The sequence below is a fragment of the Myxine glutinosa genome, chromosome 4, assembly GCF_964187855.1.
Source record: "Myxine glutinosa chromosome 4, kmMyxGlut1.1, whole genome shotgun sequence".
In the NCBI taxonomy this organism is placed as follows: domain Eukaryota; kingdom Metazoa; phylum Chordata; class Myxini; order Myxiniformes; family Myxinidae; genus Myxine; species Myxine glutinosa.
The window spans coordinates 167,297,545-167,317,246 of NC_136264.1; the positions used below are offsets into that span (position 1 = coordinate 167,297,545).

Consider the following 19,702-nt stretch of genomic DNA (forward strand, 5'->3'; position numbering starts at 1 on the left):
TTGGCTCCGCCCCCCTGGGGCCGGTCCGCCGCTTCCATTGGGTGCAGGGGTTACCGGGCTCCGCCCTTGACGAGGAGCTGACAGGGAGCCCCTATTTGGTAACCCCGTCGAGCACATGTTCGATGGCGGCTCGTTGGGAAGGCCTCATGCCCTCCCAACACCCCCTACCAACCAAGCCGGAGTGAGGACGCGCACTCCCTGTGCACGCCGCCGCCGTTGCTGTTGTTGTTGTTGTTGTTGTTGCTGAACCGTGAGGAAGAGCTGCGGGGAGGTATTGGGAGGTCCTAAACTTCCTAACGGTGCCATACAATCACATTCTGGTGCAACGAAGGGTCAGAATTAATGGAAACGAGTCCTTAACTGACATAGACTAAGAATAACTAGCAAGATGTCCGATAGTTGTCTTACATGAGATGCGGTGAACCTGGGCACGACATTTAATGGGGGAAATAGGGGGAGGTCGGGTCTACAGAGTGTTGTTTACAGAAAATGGGACTAGGGAATGGGGGATTGGGGATAGTTGGGAAGTATTGAGGAAATAGGGGAATATTTACAAGCGGATATGGATGGATGCAAATCCCATATCCGCAACAGTATAAATAAATGAATGACATGTTTATCTAACCATTTATTCGGGGGAAAATTATTACGGAAGTGTAACAAGCTGTTTTACTTGCAATTTTCAAAGTGCCCTCCCTCGTGATCGATGCACAATTGCAGCTGAGCAGGCACAGAGTGGCACACACGCTTGCTGAGTTCGATATCAATTTCCTCAAACTTTGTGGTGATTTGAGCCTTCAATTCCTGAATGGTACGAGGCTTTTCACGATAAACAAGGTCTTTCATGAGCCCCCAAAGAAAGAAATCTGGAGGTGTAAGGTCTGGGGAGCGTTATAAGGAGTCTTAAGTGTTATAAGGAGCGTTATAAGTAAGCGTCTGGGGAGTGTAAGGTCTAAATGGTTAGATAAACATGTCATTCATTTATTTCTACCTTCTTGTACACTGTAATACAAATGTCAAACAAACAATCAACTGACAGAAATATATATATATATATATATATATATATATAAAAACAGAAATCGGGCGCTACTTCTGACTCACCCTGCATATATAGAAATATATATATTTTGTTGTTGTTGTTCTTTTTTTAGAGTGAAAAACAGGGGTGCGGTTAATACACGGTCACGGTTAATACACCTGAAAATACGGTACGTAACTTCACATATATTGAAATGCAAGCTTTACAGTTACAGGCTTGACCCATGTATCACATGATACATCAGGGGTAGACTGTGTTTACAATAAATATATAAAGTATGTAACTTCAAATATATTTAAATAGCAGCTTTACATGCTTGACCCATGTAACACATGAGAGATACACCAGAGGCAAACAATGTTTACATCCTCTCGCAAGATGTGCATTATAGCACATGTGGACAACCATACTTTTCTCCATAAGCATTAACCAATAAATTTGGTAACTGAACGTGATGATTGTTTAATTAATTAGCTGTATCAAACCAACACGGGTGACTAGATCACACAATCAAATGTAATGATTTTTACTCACATAGATCACATAAATCATGTAAGTTTAAGTTCCGTTTAGAATTGAATAAAACTGCATCATCAGACACAACTCGCTTGGTTAAATGGTGCCGATAATGAGAATAGTCATAAAGCATCTCAGCATCTCAGCATTCCTATAAAGGAACTTACCCTTGTCTGACCAGAGTATAGAGCAAAATGAGAATGTTTATTGATCCGTCCGAATCCCACATCAGCAAACTACGATCAAATTCCCATCTCCCCTGTTTTTCTGACGGAGACGTTCTTCGATCCCCACGTCGCAAGAGATGAACTGGTGGCAGCTTTCTGAACATGCCGGATGTGACATATGGGAGGCCCGCAGATTAATCACTTACACATGGGAGGCCCGCAGATTAATCACTTGCAGAAAAAAAACAGCTGTCATCGGTGAGGGAAATGCAGACCACTATAGCTAGAGCGAAGGGAAGTTCAACAAGAATAGTAAAGATGAGAGATGACATGATAGTGCTGCGTTTCCACTTAAAAAAACGAGGGAAGCGCATGATTTGATGAACTCGGGTGGGTGATTCCAAATAGGAGAGGACAAAGGAATGAAGGTGAGCCCAGAGACTATATTTGACATGTATAGCAAATCATGGCATTGCTGGATATGTGTGTATTGAAGGAGGGACAAAGGGCTTCAAAGTACAGAGGCAAATATCGCATGAGAGACTGAAAGGGACTGCAAGGACACAAACCAATCAACAGAGGGAAAGTAGCATACCCTGCAGTTCGGCTTCATGCCTTCAGACACTAGTACCAAGTAACCTCAGGACATTTGATTCCATTGTTTTTAGGAAAGTAAAATGAGATGCAACAGCATAAGCCCACCCAGGAGAGTTGCACACCATGTCACTGGAGATAAACACCATGTATACTGTTGAGTGCTGATGACATTCAATGAAGGGTTTATGTGGCAACATCCAGCCTTGGAGGCCAATTTGGAGATGATCAGCCGAGACAAGTCATGACAGATTATAAAGCCAAAAAGCTCCAAAGATTGTACCTTTGCCAGCTGTGTTTGACTAATGAGACAGGATCAGATCATTGGCCATGAATATTTGTACAGAGACAGAGTTGGAATGTGACTTTCGAACATTTAATTTCATGTTACAGGTGGTCGTTCAATCTTGCTTTATCGCTTACCAGACACCAATGATTCTTTTCTTTTTGCACATAGCCTCATGTGAGGGTAGACAAATGTGATGATCGACAAAAAAGTGCAGACGTAATATTTTAATTACTGCTCTTCACAAACAATTGGTATTCTCAGCAGAATGCAATTCGTGCAATGTCTTATCATGGTACAGTACCTGTTTACATGCTGGGCGGACCTGCCAGTTGCCAAAATGTTCTATACATGTTGTACTTTTCTAAAGGATTTCATTCTGTTTCAAACTTACGTGTATAACAATTTCATGCAACCCTTGCTGTGGTATGAGGAACAGGTGGTTTGCTTATTACCTTGACCACCTAAGGTGGACGGTGGTTGTTTTCACCGTTGTTTGTTACTTGGCAAAATACATTTCGCTGAGTATGTTGATCGGGTTCAGTTAGTTTGTTTTTGTTTGTTTGTTTGTCTGTCCGCTCGCCTACAGCCAAAACCGCTCGGCGGTCACGTAATACGGGCGCCATCTTGGAAAAACCGAAAAACTTTGCATCTCCGTATCTCCAAAACTGCTCCATGGAAAAAACCGCTTCATGCTTGATCCGATCAGTTTGAAATTTCTTGAGCGTGATCTACACAAACATTGTATGTGAGAATTAAATTGATATCATCGTTCACGTGATTTGGCAGCCATATTGGATTGAACATAAATCTACATCGCCAATAAACCACACAAACACAGCAGCTAATAAACACCCCACAAACATGTCCTCGCGAGGGTCTGCAATCTCTGATTGCTCCTTCTTGTTTGTTCTGTTTTGCCAAGTGTCACTCTGAGTGATTTCTAGTCTGTTTGTCTGTCTGTCTGTTTGTTTGTTGTGGACAGATGTCTCAAAGAGTTGTGGGCAGATTCTAATGAAATTTGGTGGACAGGTTGCATATGTGACAAGAACGAACTGATTCGATTTTGGTGATGATCTGGATCCTGATCTGAGAATATCTTAGTGGTGGTGGTTCTTATGCAGCCTGTGGATGCTTGGCTGCATCATTTTCTGGGTGCACGGCTGTGCTGCTGATGCAATGCCCTCCCGCTCCGTGCCCCCCAAAATTACAAGTCAGCTGGTACTCATTTTGTCAACCTCGGAAGGATGACAGGCTGAGTCAATCCACCTGGTCTTAATTCAATATAAAGACGGGGGCTCCAAGTCAGGACCCTAAGATCTCAAGGCAGCCATCTTGACTGTTAAGCAAAAAGCAGGCTTATTTTAAAGCGATTGTTCACCATTGAGAGATAGGGCTAAAAACTATATACAGCACGATATCTCATAAACTTATGGACGAGTTATGATAAAACTTCATGGATGAGTTGGTTAGGTGACATGAACAAGCAGATTCGATTAGGGTTCAGGTCCGGATCCAGATCCGTCCTGTCGGTGGGATACAAAACGTAAACTGTTCAGCCTGGAGGAGGTATGCGTTCTACCGAGTGCCGTTCTAGTTGCAAATGTAATTATCTACAGTTGATTGAAGCTCAAATCTTATGTATGGTCTGAACAATTAAAGGCTTGAATCCCATTTTGCAGTAATTTGCACATGCTTTTTCAAAAATAAATTATTTGCAACATTTCCCCTTTGGGGCCCTCTCCCTCTCCATATGTCTCGTATTTTCCTTCCCATTCACCTCTTTCTCCCTTTGCAAATTTATTTGTAGATGGCTCCCAAAGTAAACTTGAAAAAACTACTTTCTCGAGCATTTTCACATGTCTCCATGTTGGAGTCTCTTATAAAAAGGATATTATAAGAGTGTACCTTTTCTGAAGGTGGTTATTGCATTTTGATGAGAGATTTAACTCGCTGTAGTTGTGAGATACTCTTTCAGCATTCTTCACCATATCTTGAAAACACACAGACTGCAATGGAAAGCAAAGTTGCGGAGAAGCATGCAAATTAAGATTTCGCTCTAGTAATTGGTTAGTCATGCTTTCATTTTAAAGATTGTTAGCATGTTAAAATGAGTGCAATCTGCCAAGGATATCCTTAAAATGTCATGAAATTATTTTATAATGTAAACCAAAGGTTACTTTCAATAAAGTTACTTTTAATAGTACTGTAAGTGAAGTTGTTCTTTTATACAATTTTTGGTTTGGGAGTTTTATTTTATTTTACTTTGTTGTAAAATAAAAGAGGCTAAATGGAAAGGTTTGTCGTGGGGATTGAGGGTTTTTAGGGGTTTTGATGCAAGAGGGTTGCAAAGCTAAAAAGGGAATAACTGCATCTGATAATATGATTGATAATGGCAGACAGAAAAAAAAATCAATAACAGGAAGGGGAAAGTAACAAATCGGTCAGTTCCCTCGGAGTTTTCCTACCTGGAGGTGTGTGTGTGTGTGTGTGTGTGTGTGTGTGTGTGTGTGTGTGTGTGTGTGTGTGTGTGTGTGTGTGTGTGTGTGTGTGTGTGTGTGTGTGTGTGTGTGTGTGTGTGCGCGCGTGCGCAGTCGAGAGTATGTGTTCCATTTTATTCAGTTATATCTTGCCTGATCTCTCAGCTCTGGCTGGATATTTGTGCCCAAAGTTGGTTTACCTTGCCGGCGAGGTAAGCAAGACAGATAGGGAACCGGCTACGCGGCGGTTAAACTTTTGGCTGAGCATGCCATACCACATTATATGGGCTACCATTATAATTATAATCCCGGTCCAATTGCACCAGAGACGCTATTTCAGATCAATCACAAGCAGGAAAATTTCAGATGCCCGTCGGTGTGGTCCAGGTCACCAAGTGCCTGTGCAGGGGGGACGGGGAAGGAGTGTATGACTATGTCCAAATAATACGGAGCATTACAGGTGAGCAACTGATGTTTTCAGTGGCGTTATGTAAAGCTATTAACCAATGAATACTTTGTTTACATCTATACAGGGCGTATCAAAAAAAAGGTAATCCGAATTCAAGGGGTTAATATGCAAAGGTTATTTATTTTGACAATTTACATGTGGTTTACTAATTAAGAGGAGATCCTCAGCTTTCCATTGATACCTTCCATGCATCATTGCTGTCAAACATGACCGAATACATGTTCATTGAAAATTACAAGTTCAAATCGCATTTTTACAAGTTTGGCTAATCGATGCAAGTCAGGATAATTGGTGCAAAATGAACGTCAGATGTGAACTTTTCTCAGGAATGATTGGCCTTTATGCACCCACACCTTCAACATGTCCACCTCCCCTTTCAACACAAAGCTCACAGCAGCGGAGCATGCCCTGAACTGCTCGTCTCACCATAGATGGGTCATTGCGCAAAGCATCCACTTCATGTCGAATACGGCCCTGCAATTCGTCAAGATCACGGCGAGGAGAGTTACGAACACCTTGTTCTTTAAATGTCCCCAAAGGAAATAATCACATGGTGTGAGGTCAGGTGATCTTGGCGGCCATTCCACTGTATGGTTGAGGGCGATGACTTGGTCTCCAAAGAGTTCCCTCAGTCGATCTCGGACAGCGATAAGACGATGTGCTGGGTGCCGTCTTGGGCCCACCAGAGATATCTGAAGACACCAAGAACCTGTCGCTCAAAGTTCTCTCCAGCTGTGGTAAAACTTCATCATTGATCATCTGCAGATACCTGTTACCATTGACATTCCTTTGAAAGAAAAATGGTCCGATCACCTGACCACTTCCACAAAGTCCCAACCAAACAGGCCACTTTTGTCGATTCATGTTGGTGTCAAAATTAAATTCCGGGGGTTGTCCTGTCTGTGCATATTCAAGAACATTATGGGTATTGACCTTGCCGGCCATGGCGAAAGCAGCTTCGTCGCCGATAACGAGATACCGCAGGAAATTGACATCTGCTTCGCAACATGCTATCAACCATCCGGCAAGCACCAGCCTCCTGGCAAAATCCCCTGGCGTAAGTTGATGCCAGATGTGAATCCGATATGGATGTTGGTGGAGGTCCAGTCTTGTGATTCGGTTGAATGTTGCCGAAGGCAATCCCGTCCCATTTTGTCTTGCGCTGGTATCCCTAGGATGTTCCAAAACTTGCTGCCTTACTGCTGCAATGTTCATTTCCGATCGCCCAGTGCGCCTCCTACCAGAATTCCCCTTGTTGCGTTTGAGGCTTGTGCCATGCTCTTTGTATTTTCCAACATTCGCCCAGATAGTTTTGGCTGCTGGAGGCTCCAGTTCTGGGAAACGTTCCCTGAACGAATTGATGAAAGCTTGTAACCACGAAGGTCCGCTGTTCAGTCGTAAGTTGAACCATCTTTTCAATGACTCAGACTGTCTCTAAACCCGTACACTGTAGGCCCATCTTAAATACCCATCTTAAACAAAGGATGATGCAACCGACGATTACCAGACCAGTTTAACAATTTCACATAATCAACTTGGCAGTCGACAAGTAATGCGTCCATTTAAAACTGTCTTGCACCGATTAGCCAAACTTGTAAAAATGCGATTTGAACTTGTCATTTTCAATGAACATGTACTCGGTCATGTGTGACAGCAATGATGCATGAAAGGCATCAATGGAAAGGTGAGGATCTCCTCATAATTGTTAAACCACATGTAAATTGTCAAACTCAATAACCTTTGCATATTAAGCCCTTGAATTCGGTTTACCTTTTTTTTGAAACGCACTGTAGTACAGTCACAACAGTTACATAATTGCACGTACAGTACTGTATACAGCACCAACCGCCGGAAACTAGCAACGTTATATGGAAATGTCACGATGTTGTAAGAAAAGTGATCCCCTGTTGGTTAACGATGACGGAATAAAATGATGTTACTAGAAGCGATGTTGTGGAAGAACCTACTGTACCTGAATGGATGGCCACAGTGTCCCACACTCACAAACCATGAAGCGAGGGAGTCTCGGATTATTGTGATGGAGCACTGATTCTGATTGTGGCTTTTCTTGGTTTTTTGTTGTTGTTGTTGTTGTTGTTGTTGTTGTAGTACTAGCAAAACAAGACCGAAAGTCTAACAGCGGCGTAGCTGGGCTTGTTTGATACTTTAATTGAAAATAGACGTAATGACATAGCGTGAAACAAAACTTCTATACTTTAATATATAGAAGATATATTTTAACCTCTAGTAACTTTGCAGTCTCTACGAAGGGATTAGTGTTATGATTACATTTATTATAATATTAACGTTACGTTATCATTATTACGAATTTTAGCTCTTTCACGAGCCTCGATTCAGTATACAAAAAAAAAAAAAAAAAAAAAAAAATTACTATACACAAAGAATTAAGTTAAGCACCCCCCCCGTTTTTTTACAACCTCGCACATTACAAGTTTGTTGTCGTCAAAACAGTGTAATATACCCATGATATTGCTATATTTTCTGGAGAAGTGATATTATGGTCACATAAAAACATAACAATCATGCCGTTTTCAATATTTTATTCTGAATAATTTAAGGTGAAATTTTTTGGGAATTTTAGGCATATTTTCACCTCAATTTAAGTATGGAGCTATAGGTCCATCACGGACAGTGTGGATGACGTTTATGTTTTCTAACGTACAGTCATTGTTCTGAGAAGACCTCTAGCGATCTTTGCGTCAATAACGTGTGTAGGACCCACGTGATCGGATCACTGACTCAACCCTACGTCTCATAGACCCTGTAAGCCGTCGTATGCGTTGCTGTGGCAGGTTGAACCCCCTCGAGCACGTTTGGGACATGTTGGGACGACAAATTGCGAAGATGGTCCCTCCAATAGCCAATCTGGATGAATTGGAACGTGCATTACATCGGGAATGGAACAACCTGCCACAGCAACGCATACGACGGCTTACAGGGTCTATGAGACGTAGGGTTGAGTCAGTGATCCGATCACGTGGGTCCTACACACGTTATTGACGCAAAGATCGCTAGAGGTCCTCTCAGAACAATGACTGTACGTTAGAAAACATAAACGTCATCCACACTGTCCGTGATGGACCTATAGCTCCATACTTAAATTGAGGTGAAAATATGCCTAAAATTCCCAAAAAATTTCACCTTAAATTATTCAGAATAAAATATTGAAAACGGCATGATTGTTATGTTTTTATGTGACCATAATATCACTTCTCCAGAAAATATAGCAATATCATGGGTATATTACACTGTTTTGACGACAACAAACTTGTAATGTGCGAGGTTGTAAAAAAACGGGGGGGGTGCTTAACTTAATTCTTTGTGTATATATAAAAAACGAGGCTAATTCCTTACTTCCACGGTTACACCGTTTATCATTGATTCATGAACCATACACCGCTTCAATCCATCAACATTCCATTCACGACATTGGGGTTAAAGTGTTATGGTTATATTTACGAAAACGATACTACTGAAACGATACACTACTGTGTTAAGAAACCAGGGCTTAATTTGTCTGAAGCAGTCCGAAGGTGAGGAATGAAGCCTAAGGCCTATACGTACCGTATTGTTTGGAAGACCCGTAACGCCGATGCTTTTGATATTTTATGGTCATTTTAACAATCGGTTTGTTTGTGTTTCACACTGAATGAAAAACGTTAAGGTAGAACATGGTCATTGTGATATATGACAGGTTCGACGATATGTTTGGCCTGAACAAAATTGCAATCAAAATGGCGGAGTGTGGAGAGTCAGCTGCTGTCAGCGCCGTAATGCCGTAATCACATCAGACTGTCTTGTGACCAGATCCTCAGCTCTGATTGGTATACGTTTGAGGGGACATACATACATACGGACGGACAAACACTGTTCTAGACGGCTTTGCCCTATGGGCTACGCCATAAAAATGTTAATTCAAAATCAGCCATTGCTATGGTTTACCCAAACAATTTAAAAGGAATGTTAATTGAATAAAATCCTGCCTTGCTGAATGCCCTGCAACATCCGAGCATGATTGGCTCTTGCTTCCCCCAGAATGGTTTTCAAAGCTGATGTGACCTACAAGCCTGTGTTGGACTGGTTAATCCGAAGCAACCCACTCCCTCCCCCATAATTTTGGGTTTTATTGTCTCAGAAACTTTTATTATATTCAGATTAATACTACGAGTATTTCACATTTTTCATATTTCACATTGCATTTGTGATTATATGCTAATTCATGGTGATGCTGTGAAGTCTTAATGCCAAAGAAAGTTGACTATGGAATTGTCTGCTTTCACAAAAAACAAGTTATGGATTTATCTGCTTTTGACGCAAAACAAATTGAAAAGTATCAAATTAAACATATTTTTATTGTCCCCCGTCGCACCGCAGAGCGAAAGCGGGACTATGGTTTCCCCCTCCGTCCGTGTGTGCGTCCGTCCGTCCGTGCGTGCGTATGTGCGTGCGTAAGCGAAGGACCGAATTCTAATTTGGTGTGCGTGTGCAACCCACGTCAAAATCCAAGATGGCCACCGCCATGTATAGCTGAACCTTGTGAGCGGAATATCTTGAAAAATAAGCGAAGTACCAACTTCTAATCTGGTGTGTGGGTGTATCTACGCATAAGGTAGAACGCTATTGAAAATTGGGTCGCCACGTCAAAATCCAAGATGGCCACCTTGCGTCTTCCACTTTGTCAACTCGCATCACTTCACCAACGGGGGACCTCGGCGTAATGCTTGTTACATTTAGATTTGTGACCTTCTTTTTTTCTTTTTCTTTTTTGTATACAACATCAAGGCTCGTGAAAGAGCTAACATTAATCACACAAAAAGTCAAACAGACACATAAAACACAAAATAAGGGGAGCGGTAGACAAGATGGGGGGGGGGGGGGGAGAGGAGGAGGGACACAAACACAACATTTGAGAGCAGGGACATCGAGAGAAATGTGGGAGGGAGAGGGCTTGGGGGGAGGTGGGAGAGGTGTAAAACATATGGACACTGCAAGGACTTCCAGGAAAGAAGTTGGAATTTCAAAAAAGTGTATCTGGGGTGAATTAGCGGGGGTAGAAAAGATCAAGGTTTTGATCAAGATCTATTAGATCAAGGTCTGTTGCGTTACTTTAATTTAGGACCATTATTTTTGGAATTGACATGTTCTACCAAGAAAGCACCTTAAATAAAATAAGGGACTGACAGTTATTTCCCCACTGTTTCTGAAAAGATGTTAAAATAAATTACCTGAATTTGAAGTGCAAACCCCCTTTTCAGCCTCTTATGTGGGCGCATCCGTATGGGGAGCACAACCCCATGAGACCTTACTGTCCTGAGGCATTGAACCAAATTTGGTCCACATCGCTCAGGTAGTTGTGGAGAAGATGTTTTAATGAAACAGAGATTCAGGGAGGCGGTCCGTGGCCTGAGGACTTTGGAATTATGCAGCAAAATATTCGTCTATAAAAAGAAACAGCACTTACATGGAAGGAAGGAAGAAAGGATGGAGGGAGGAAGCCATCGCACCAAGAAGCGGAAATGCGGTATGTACTTATAACGTACCTTTAAGATAACACGTTATGATGGGACTGCTAAAGACTCCATGTGAAAGTGATCCTTTTGCTCAGGGGCCCAGAATATTGTCCGTCCGCCTTTGAAATGTGAATTTTTTAAACTGACGAATGCCTAGAACGTATGACATCAAGACGTGCCTTGCCAAGAAGTAGAGTACGAGCTGTGGCCTTTTCCTTTGTCCTCTTGGCTGTTTCTAAAGCAATTGGTTGATTTCTATGAATCGGTGTGGTTTAAAAAGGTATGTCGTTTCTCTTTGTGAGTCTGAAAGCAAAATATATTTGATAACACGCGATTTCCGAGTCGTTTTCCAAATTACCGAACCAATATTCTTTACCCCGTCACATGACGATGCGAGCTGTTTATGAAGAATAATGTTTATACGCATCTCCTTGAAACGTCTATAATGCAAGGTTTAAGAAAAATTGTTTATTGAAATTCACCCTCAACAACGATGAAAGTTACTCCATGTTTTTCGGTTGTATACAGTGTAACTGTAATTGGTAATCGGCACTCACTGGCTCCAATTGGCTGATGCAGATAACCGAGAAATGGCCGATATCTACCTGTGCCGATTACCGGTCCAGCACTAATATTTACATCCGCCACCAAAGGTGGATGGTGGTTATGTTTTCACCCCTGTCTGTCTGTCTGTCTGTTTGTTTGTTTGTGAACAAGATATCTGAAAAAGGTGTGGACGAATTCAGACGAAATTTGGCACAGAGGTAGCGTATGTGAGAAGGATGAAATGATTGGATTGTGGTGAAGATCCGGATTCGGATTCGGCTAGTAAAAATTTTTAAGTGATTCTTCACCATTGGGAGATAGGGACAAAAACGATACATAGCAGCATATCTCAAAAAGTTGTGGACGGATTTGGACGAAACTTTGTCGACAGGTTGTGTGTGTGACAAGGAAGAATCGATTCCATTTTGGTGAGGAATCGGATCCGGATCCGGCTCGTATAATTTTTTAAGTGATTCTTCACCATTGGGAGGGAGATTGCACCAAAAATAATGAATTGCAGGAAATCTCAAAAAGTTATGGACGGATGATTTTGATTAAATGTGATTCTGTATTCTGATTTTCTGGTGTACTCTGGGATACAAAATGTAAACTGTTCACCGGGTGGAGGTATGCTCTCTACTGAGTGCCGTTCTCGTTATTTATTTATGTATGTATGCATAATCCATATGCGGTGACTGACACAGACTGATTGCATTTGCCTCTCCCATCCCTTTGTGAGTCGGTATTGTGAATAATAATAGTAATAATAATGGTTATAAAGTAATATACGTCAGCCATTGCATTTGATTTGGTCCATTTGTGTTTCCATGTGGACTACTGGCTCTTGGTACAAGGAACTCAGGTTGAAGTCCCAGAAACCATATGTTTGTCCATTGTCTGGTCTAGTCCCTCTATTCTAATTCATGTGAAAGTTTGCTGATGCTAAAACGTGTTCGTGCAGCCTGTGACACGTGCACCAGCTCCTTCCTAACCCTTGACTAACTAAAACGTAGTAACACCAACGATATTAAAGTTTCACTCATGAATTGTTTTTGTGTGATTATACATTCGCTTTATGATGTGGCCTTGATCTCAATGACGAGTGACAAATCGACTTGGCTCACTTATGGATCATTATCTCCACTCATTTGAATAGTTCGTGTGAATCGTATAATATATTCCGAAGTACAGGAAACTGTTTAAAACTATTTTGTTCTGTCTGGACTTTGATATATCCTGCAATCCAAGCTCATCGCTGGATGTACTGTAGCAGTTGAAGACTTCACCAGCATAATTTCATGCTCGTGAGGGGTCATTCCATTACATGTGCTGTGCATATAAATGGTGGCATTGCAGTGCTCCCCCCCCACCCCACCCCCCCCCCCCTCGTCGACCCTGGCCCAAAAACACACCATATGCAGCTCCTTAATCAATACTCACCACATGCGATGATGCAGTTGCTCCTGTTAATAAAATACGATTTTTTTTTTTTTTTTTTTTTTTTTTTTTTGTATACAATATCGAGGCTCGTGAAAGAGCGAACATTAATCACACAGAAAGACAAACCGACACATAAAACATATAACATAGGGAGCGGTAGACAAGATGGGGAGAGAGGGGGAAGGACACAAACACAACATTTGAGAGCAGGGACCGAGAGACATGGAGACATCGAGAGATCTGAGAGAGGGCGAGGGCTTTGGGGGGGGCGTGGGAAGGGGGCAGTGGGAGAGGTATAAAACATATGGACACTGCCAGGACTTCCAGGAAAGAAGTTGGAATTTCAAACAAGGTGGATCTGGGGTGAATTAGCGGGGGTAGAAAAGATCAAGGTTTTGGATGGGGCAAGATAAGAGATGGTGGTGAACAGCTGTTTTAAAGACCTGGAGGGAGGAGTGGGATTGAAGGGAGTGAGGGAGTTTGTTCCAGAGGCGGGAGAAAAGAGGAATGAAAGAGTGAAGGTGAGCGGAGAGCCGAGATTTCGGCAGTTTAACCATCAGAGGGTTGCTGGCAGATCTTGTGCGACCTGTAGGAATATTTGGGGGACAGAGCACAGAGAGAGCTGGGGGTGCAAGGCCGGAGAGGAGTCGGTAGAAGACAGAAAGACCACCTACCTGCCTGCGGTGAGTGAGTGAAAGGCCCTCAGAGATAGCTTCATCGCGGGAGATTCCAATAATTCTGAAAGCTTTGGTTTCAACAGCGTGAAGCCGAGCTAGGTGTGAGGCAGGAGCACCGGCCCATAGGGGAGAACAGTATTCCATTGAGCTGCGGATGAAAGCCTTGTATGTGGTGAGGAGCTCAGGTGTGCCGAGGAAGGACTTCGCACGACGGAGGATGCCCAGTCGGCGACTGGCTTTGGAGGCCAGCTTTGAAATGTGGTTTTCCCAAGAAAGATCATGGCAGATAGTGAGACCCAAAATCTTGAGCGACAGAACTTCTTGGAGAGGATTGTTGAGAAAGTAGATGGGAGGGTTGTCCAGTCGATCTTTTCGGAGAGACATAGTAAGAGTGTGAGATTTGTCAGGATTGAAAGACATGTTCCACTTGTTTGACCAGTCTGTGATTTTGTCCAGGTCTTCAGAGAGTGAGGAGGCAGCAGACTGCCGATCTGAGGGAAGAGGAATGGAGCGGCAGAGAGTGGAGTCATCAGCAAAGAGATAGAGAGGATTTTCGAGAGAGTCAGAGAGATCATTGATGAAGACCAGAAAAAGCACGGGGCCCAGAACACTGCCTTGGGGAACTCCAGCCTGAACAGGAAGAGGAGATGAGAGAAACCCATTCAGGGCTACACGTTGACGACGACTAGAGAGGAAGTCCGCCAGCCATGCGTGGAGATTTCCATGGATACCAAAGGAGGAGAGTTTGGTGAGCAGAGCGGGGTGCCAGACCGTGTCGAAGGCACGTGATATGTCGAGGGAGACAGCTCTAATTTCCTGTTTGGCATTGAGGACCTCCATCCATTGTTGAGACAGCAGAAGCAGCATGTCCAGAGTAGAGTGACCTGGTCTGAAACCAAATTGATGATCAGAGATCAAGCCATTGGAGAAGAGGAAAGATTTCATTTCAGAAGCAATGATGGATTCCATGACTTTGCTGATAATTGGGAGAAGGCTGATTGGTCTGTAGTTGCTAGGATCTGTTTTTGCACCTTTTTTGTGCAAAGCGGTGATGTTGGCTGATTTCCAAGCAGATGGCAGTTGACCTTGAGCAAAAGAGAGGGTGAAGAGAACAGAGAGAGGGTGAGATAGAGCAGCAGAGCAGGATTTTAGGACCCGTGGGCTGATGCCGTCGGGTCCAGTTGCAGAATCAGAGTCGAGGGTTGACAGAAACTTTTCCACCTTGTCAGGAGGAAAGGACACGGAGTCCAGGAGAAGCAGGGTACGACTGGGTATGGTGGGTACAGAGAGGGATGGGTTTGGGACACAAGATTTAGAGGCAAACACAAAGTTGAGGCATTCAGCTTTTTCACGTGCGGAGTCAGCTGTGTAGCCGTTTGAGGTAAGGGAGGGGATGGAGGGGGAACAAACACCAGAAACGGATTTGACCAGACGCCACCAGGATTTGGAAGAGGGAGACAGGTAAGAGAGTTCGGTCTTGAGAACGGAGAGATATTGTTTCCTGGCTCTCCGGAGGGTGGACACACACTTGTTTCGGGCTTTGTGGAAGGAAATGAGATTTCCTTCCGTTGGATTTGCTTTCCAGGAGACGAAGGCAAGTTGTTTCTGGGCAACAGCCTCACCACAAGATTCCGTGTACCATGGACGGGAGGAAGGGTATGACAACTGAAGACGAGATGGGATAAATCTGTGCATGAGAGAGAGCAATTTACTTTGGAAGAATTCCCAGGATGAGTTGATGTCAGAGGTGGTAGAGATGGGAGACCAGTCCAGATGATTGATGGCTGCTTGAAGACCGTGCCAGTTGGCCTGAGTGAAATGCCAGACTCGTCGACGCTGAGCAGGCTCCCTGAGGATGGTCAGAGAGATGTCCACTTTAACAAGGGCATGATCAGATGTTCCGATCGGAGCAGAAGAAGAGCAGCAGACATTTTCAGGGAAGTTAGTCATAACCAAGTCCAGAAGAGAAGATGTTCCGTTGACTGAGATCCGGGTCGGGAAATTGACAGATTGTGTCAGTCCCAGTGAGTCGCAGAAGTCCTTTGCTGAGGAGCCATGGCTGGTGAGAGAGGTACCCACACCCAGCCAACTGGCATGATGACAGTTGAAATCACCACATATGAGGAAGAGAGAGTTGGGATGAGTAGATAGAAGTTGGTCCATATCATCAGACAGCGAGATGTAGATGGAGTCATCACTGTTTGGTGGACGGTACAACACACATATGAACAAGAGGTGGGAGCGAAGGGGAAGCCGTAGCCAGAGGTATTCCTGGGGGTGAGGTGGAGAGAGTGCAGTGCAGGGCGAGTGAGGAAGAGAGTTTTTGATAAAGATAGCAACCCCGCCTCCAGGACGAGGCTCAGGTCTATCATACCGGAGGAGGGAGTAGCCCGGGAGAGATACTATGGAATCAGAGACATCATAAAGGAGGAATGTTTCTGTTAAGCAGATCACGTCTGGTTTGACAGAAGCAACCTGTATGGAGAGATCGGTTAAGTTTGAACGAAGGCCCCGGATGTTTGAGGTCCATACCGTTAATGAAGAGGAAGGGGGAGCATCAGATACAGAACAGGGGGGAGGAGGGGTAGGGTAAGATGTGGAAGAGGTGGAAGAGGTAGGGAGAGCTGTTGAAGGTGTGTCAGAGATTTCAGAATAGCTCGGAGAAAGGGAAGGATGGGGCGGACAAAAAGTTTGATGGTGATTGGGTGAGCCACAATGAGGTGTTATTTGAGGAGGGGGAAGAGCGAGGCAGAAGGTTGGGGGAGATGGAGGTGAGAGTTTGAAGGGGGAAGAAGCGGGGAGGACGCTTTGAGGAGGGGGAGTGAGCGGGGGGAAATTGAGAAGCAATGAGGGTGGGGAGATTTAAAGGGGAGGGGTGAGGGGGGAGTTTGGGAGGGAAGGGACAAGGGGAGGGATTTGAAAGGGATGGGATATGGGGGAGATTTGGAGGGGAGGGGTGAGGCAGGAGTCTAGGAGGGGAGGGGCGAGGGGGCGTCTTGGCGGGGAGGGGTGAGGGGGTAGTTTAGGAGGGAGGGGGCAAGGGGGGAGATTTGAAAGGGATGGGTGATGGGGAAGATTTGGAGGGGAGGGGTGATGGGGAAGATTTGGAGGGGAGGGGTTATGGGGAAGATTTGGAGGGGAGGGGTGAGATTGGATTTTTGAAAGTGTACGATTTATGGGAAACGAACATTTATTGCAAAATGAGTTTCTTGTGACCTTCGAGTTAAAAATACGTTTAAGGACGCTGGATGGAGGATGGAGTGCAGGAGAGTTTAGGGAATGTAGAAAAAAGGCACTATAGGAGATGGATATTTTTTTTGGGATGAATTGATTTGGTGAGCAAGTCGAAAGCAGCCTTTTAAAGAAGAAGAAGAAAAAGGTGTTATAAAATATGACAGAATACATAACTTGAGGGGAAAGTGTAAACATTGAAGGTTAATGAGTGAAAACTATCTGGGGAAATGGGGGAGAAACACGTGGTCGAAGAACGAACGAACGAATAAGAATGAATAAACGAATGAGAACAGAGAAGGAAATGTTTTTTTTTTTTGTTTTTTTTTGGAGTTGAGATTTACAAAAGGAAGTAGGCTATGGGTGAAAAGACTGGGAATACAGAGAACGAAAGTTATTGGATCACAAACGACGGACCGCTGAGAAAAACAAAGCCTCAAGGTTGTACAGTGCACACTGTACAAGGCCTTGCTCGCGACACGGCAAACAGACGATCAATTTATGAAAGATAAACACCGAGAAACAACCAAAGTTGCACACAATAACTTCACACACCGAAAGATAAATACAGTTTCGACAAAATACAATTGTGAACAGACTTAACTTCGAAAAACGTGGAGACCGTGTGGAGCTTCGAAAATCCCTGCCGCCGTCTCCAAGATCTCGCGAGATCCTCCAACGATTTCGAACGATTATAGATTCTCTCCTGTAGCTGTCTGTGCAATGATCTGAATTGATCATGGATGGCTTTGAGCGATCAGTTCTGCCAAAGTTCGTTTTTATCTCCTCTTTTTTCTTTTTTCTTTTTGTATACTGAATCGAGGCTCGTGAAAGAGCTGACATTTACTTCACAAACAAATCAACCAGACAAACAAAATATATAAAAAGAGGGAGCGGAACACAAGAGAAGGGATTTCTCTCATCTCCCCTTCCTGTTCAGGCTGGAGTTCCCCAAGGAAGTGTGCTGGGCCCTGTGCTTTTTCTGGTCTTTATCAATGATCTCTCTGACTCTCTGGAAAATCCTCTCTATCTCTTTGCTGATGACTCCACTCTCTGCCGCTCCATTCCTCTTCCCTCAGATAGGCAGTCTGCAGCCTCCTCACTCTCTGAAGACCTGGACAAAATCACAGACTGGTCAAACAAGTGGAACATGTCTTTCAATCCTGCCAAATCTCACTCTCTTACTATGTCTCTCCGAAAAGATCGACTGGACAACCCTCCCATCTACTTTCTCAACAATCCTCTCCAAGAAGTTCTGTCACTCAAGCTTTTGGGTCTCACTATCTGCCATGATCTTTCTTGGGAAAACCACATTTCCAAGCTGGCCTCCAAAGCCAGTCGCCGACTGGGCATCCTCCGTCGTGCGAAGTCCTTCCTCGGCACACCTGAGCTCCTCACCACATACAAGGCTTTCATCCGCAGCTCAATGGAATACTGTTCTCCCCTATGGGCTGGTGCTCCTGCCTCACACCTGGCTCGGCTTCACGCTGTTGAATCCAAAGCTTTCAAAATCATTGGAATCTCCCGCGATGAAGCTATCTCTGAGGGCCTTTCACTCACTCACCGCAGGCAGGTAGGTGGTCTTTCTGTCTTCTACCGACTCCTCTCCGGCCTTGCTCCCCCAGCTCTCTCCGTGCTCTGTCCCCCAAATATTCCTACAGGTCGCACAAGATCTGCCAGCAACCCTCTGATGGTTAAACTACCGAAATCTCGGCTCTCTGCTCACCTTCACTCTTTCATTCCTCTTTTGTCCCGCCTGTGGAACAAACTCCCACACTCCCTTCAATCCCTCTCCTCCCTCCAGGTCTTTAAAACAGCTGTTCACCACCATCTCTTATCTTCCCCCATCCATAACCTTGATCTTTTCTACCCCCACTAATTCACCCCAGATCCACCTTGTTTGAAATTCCAACTTATTTCCTGGAAATCCTGGCAGTGTCCATATGTTTATACCTCTCCCACCCCCCCCCCCTTCACATGCCTGCCCCCCTTCACATGCCTCCCCCCTTCACATGCCTCCCCCCCAAAGCCCTCTCCCTCCCACAGATCTCTCGATGTCTCCATGTCTCTCGGTCCCTGCTCTCAAATGTTGTGTTTGTGTCCTTCCCCCTCTCTCCCCATCTTGTCTACCGCTCCCGATGTTATTTGTTTTATGTGTCTGTTTGTCTTTCTGTGTGATTAATTTTCGCTCTTTCACGAGCCTCGATCTTGTATACAAAACAAAAAAAAAAAAAAAAAAAAAAGGGGGGAAGCACACAAACACTTGAGAGCACACAACATTTAAGAGCAGGGAGATGTGTGGGAGGGAGAGGGCTTGGGGGGAGGAGGCATGGGAAGGGGGGTGGAGGGGTGGGAGAAGTATAAAACACAAGGACACCAAGGACTTCCAGTACAGAAGTTGGTATTTCAAAAAAGTGGAATTGGGGTGAAATTAGCGGGGATAGAAAAGATCAAGGTTTTGGATGGGGGAATATAAAAGATGGTGGTGAACAGCTGTTTTAAAGACCTGGAGGGAGGAGTGGGATTGAAGAGAGTGAGGGAGTTTGTTCCAGAGGTGGGAGAAAAGAGGAATGAAGAAGTGAAGGTGAGCAGAGAGTCTTGATTTTGGCAGTTTAACCATAAGAGGGTTGCAGCCAGATCTTGTGCGACCTGTAGGAATATTTGTGGGACAGGGCCCAGAGAGAGCTGGGGGGGCAAGGCCCGAGAGGAGTCGGTAGAAGACG

The 19,702-nt window shown here is 44.2% G+C and overlaps 1 protein-coding gene and 1 long non-coding RNA gene across 3 annotated transcripts in view; one reads left to right on the forward strand and one right to left on the reverse strand.

The window, feature by feature from the left end:
* ATP8A1 (ATPase phospholipid transporting 8A1) overlaps positions 1 to 19,702 on the forward strand; it is a 541,081-nt gene that overhangs the window by 345,738 nt on the left and 175,641 nt on the right. The gene's annotated exons all lie outside the window — the stretch shown is intronic.
* Positions 1 to 19,702, reverse strand: part of LOC137425487 (uncharacterized) — a 76,320-nt gene that overhangs the window by 53,430 nt on the left and 3,188 nt on the right. Inside the window, exons 2-3 of one of the 2 annotated variants that reach the window (XR_010984127.2) lie at positions 4,514 to 4,614; positions 4,074 to 4,131 (exon numbers count right to left, since the gene is read on the reverse strand). This is a non-coding gene — a long non-coding RNA (uncharacterized LOC137425487). Of the gene's footprint in view, positions 1 to 4,073; positions 4,132 to 4,513; positions 4,615 to 19,702 lie in introns of those variants that run through there. The other variant, XR_010984128.2, reaches the window with a different exon arrangement.